This window comes from Balaenoptera musculus, chromosome 19, assembly GCF_009873245.2.
Source record: "Balaenoptera musculus isolate JJ_BM4_2016_0621 chromosome 19, mBalMus1.pri.v3, whole genome shotgun sequence".
NCBI lineage: Eukaryota > Metazoa > Chordata > Mammalia > Artiodactyla > Balaenopteridae > Balaenoptera > Balaenoptera musculus.
Window position 1 is genome coordinate 25,199,798 of NC_045803.1, and position 3,144 is coordinate 25,202,941.

The following is a 3,144-nucleotide window of genomic DNA, read 5'->3' on the forward strand; positions in this document are numbered from 1 at the left end:
AGATTTTCTTAAATTCTTGGACCCCCCCCACCCCAAATCTCCCTATCTTTGCAAAGGGGCTCTGTGTGTTTGTGTTGGGGCACACCTTCAACACTCAGCCAAAGCCTCAAGATCAGCCCAAGGTGAGAGATTAGGATCTTCTCAGGCCCTAATCTTCTTAACCCTGCACATGCACACGGCCTTCTAGATCCACAGAAATATGCTGGAGTTTTTCAAAACCCCTGATGGACATCTCATTCTCCAGATTTTCCTTTTACATTTTTGGACAAGCATTTTGTTTCCCCTTTCTGGTATCATCTCCTCAGGAAGCTATGAAGTTAAACAGTTGCTGTTGATTGCTTTTGACAAATGCCCTGAGGATAGGGTTTTTCTTACTGAGTGAGCTATGAGTCAGGTCAAATAAAGACAAGCTTTGCAATGGGGCTTTTCCAGAAAACTGTCAAGTCAAATAGTGACAAATCTTGGGTGGGCTTTTTTTGGGAGCTTCAAACCTGTTCTAACCTCTCCGGTGGTTACGAGGCTACTGGTTTTAACAGCAATCATGGCTGTGAGTCTTCTGATTTTCAAGCTAATCATGGAGCTGGGGAGACAGTATGAGAACAGGGCACGTTAAAATGCTACACAATTCATTCCTCTTTCTAATATTCAAACTTTTTCCTTAGATAAGAACTCCTTTATTGTTGAAAGCTGGTGGTTTCCAAAGTTCTGAAAAAGTGGGTTTTTTTTTTTTTTTCTAAATTAATTAATTAATTAATTTATGGCTGTGTTGGGTCTTCGTTTCTGTGCGAGGGCTTTCTCTAGTTGTGGCAAGCGGGGGCCACTCTTCATCGCGATGTGCGGGCCTCTCACTATCGCGGCCTCTCCCATTGCGGAGCACAGGTTCCAGACGCGCAGGGTCAGTAATTGTGGCTCATGGGCCCAGTTGCTCTGTGGCATGTGGGATCTTCCCAGACCAGGGCTCGAACCCGTGTGCCCTGCATTGGCAGGCAGATTCTCAACCACTGTGCCACCAGGGAAGCCCCCAAAAGTGGTTTTTTTTTACATTTTTTCTCAGTTTCTTTATTGCTGTTTTGGAGGAGTGGATTTTTTGGAGATTCTCACTCTACTGTTTTGAAAGGGCTTCTTTCTATCTTATATTTTAATTCCACATATACTTTAAACACCAAGAGACATAATTATTATTTTATTTGATCTGTTTTCATTTAGAGTTAATGATACACTTACCTTTCTACTGTTCATCATTCCTTCTTGCATTACTGCACCTCCATCTTTATTAATTTTCCTTCTGTTTAAAAAAACTCCTTTAGTGTTTCTTTTATTCCCATATGCTAGAAATGCATGCTCTAAGTTTTTGTTCGACTGAAAATATTTTCATTTTACCTTCATTTTGGAAAGATATTTTCATTGAGAATAGAATTCTAGGGTGGCAGTTATTTTGTTTGTGTTCCATAAAGATTCAATTGGATTGTCCTCTAGGCTACCATAATTTCTGTTGAAAAATTGCCAGTCTTGTTGTTCTTTTGAAAGTAACATGTCTTTTATCCTCTGGCTGCTTTTAAGAGTTTCCTTTGTCTTTGATTTTCAACAGGTTTAATATGGTGTAATTAAATGTGTTTTTCTTTATATTTATTCTTCATGGCATTCATAGAGCTTCTTGGATCTATGGCATGGTATCTTTTATCACTCAGCCATTTTTTCTTCAAATAGTGCTGCTTTCCCTCTCTATCTTTTTGTCTCATTCTGAAATTCCAATTTTATGTATGTTTGGCCTTTTTTACCATATCCCTTTTTACCATATCACTTAAATTTTTTACTGAATGCTAGGCATTGTGTATAAAAATATTGTATAGATAATTTGAGGTTCTCATGGTGTTAGTTTCCTTCAGAGAGGATTTACTTTTGCCTCTAGCAGTTAGTTTGAATAAATGCAGATTACCTTAATCCAGTCTGAGTCTGAGTTGGTTTGAAAGAGAGTTTTAGTCTTTTGAAGAATCAGGCTATTTCCATTTCACCTTTATTGCTAGGGTGTGGCTCTTCTGGGATGCTAATTGGAGCCCAATACTGCGTATGAATCAGCAAAGAGCCAGGGGAAGCTTCTGAGCCTCTTAGCCCTATGGCACTTGTTAGCCCTATGGTTAATGCCTCAAAGTGGAGCTGGGCGTAAGGCTGGGCTCACTTCAATGCACCCTCTTTTCTCAGGCTCTTTTTTTTTGTTAAACATCTTTATTGGAGTATAATTGCTTTACAATGGTGTGCTAGTTTCTGCTTTATAACACAGTGAATCAGCTATACCTATACATCTATCCCCATATCTCCTCCCTCTTGCGTCTCCCTCCCACCCTCCCTATCCCACGCCTCTAGGTGGTCACAAAGCACGGAGCTGATCTCCCTGTGCTATGCGGCTGCTTCCCACTAGCTATCTATTTTACATTTGGTAGTATATATTAGTCCATGCCACTCTCTCACTTCATCCCAGCTTACCCTTCCCCCTCCCCATGTCCTCAGGTCCATTCTCTACATCTGCGTCTTTATTCTTGCTCTGCCTCTCTAGGTTCTTCATAACCATTTTTTTTTTTTTTTTTTTAGATTCCATATATATGTGTTAGCATACGGTGTTTGTTTTTCTCTTGCTGACTTACTTCAGTCTGTATGAGAGACTCTAGGTCCATCCACCTCACTACAAATAACTCAATTTCGTTTCTTTTTATGGCTGAGTAATAATCCATTGTATATATGTACAAAAATATGGAATGCTTCACGAATTTGTGTGTCATCCTTGCACAGAGGCCATGCTAATCTTCTCTGTATCGTTCCAATTTTAGTATATGTGCTGCCAAAGTGAGCACTTTCAGGCTCTTTAAGTCCTAACTATCTTCAAACAACAACAAAAATGTTTAAGTAAACTTTTTATTTTGAAATAATTTTTTAATTACAGAAGTTTGCAAAATAGTATAGAGTTCCCATATATCCTTCATCCAGTTTCCCCTGTTGATTACATCTTGCCTAACCTTTTTACATTTGTCAAAACCAATAAGTTAACATTGAAATAATGCTATTAAGTGATCTACAGACTTTATTCAGATTTCATCAGGTTTTTCATGATGTCCTTTCTCTGTTCTAATACCCAATCCAGGGTACTGCATT

At 38.9% G+C, this 3,144-nt stretch overlaps 1 non-coding gene across 1 annotated transcript; it reads right to left on the minus strand.

Moving 5' to 3' along the window:
- Positions 1–2,739: 2,739 nt before the first annotated feature.
- LOC118885984 lies at positions 2,740–2,846 on the minus strand. Its single transcript, XR_005017616.1, has one exon. It is a non-coding gene; the product is annotated as a U6 spliceosomal RNA (small nuclear RNA).
- Between the last annotated feature and the right edge of the window lie 298 nt (positions 2,847–3,144).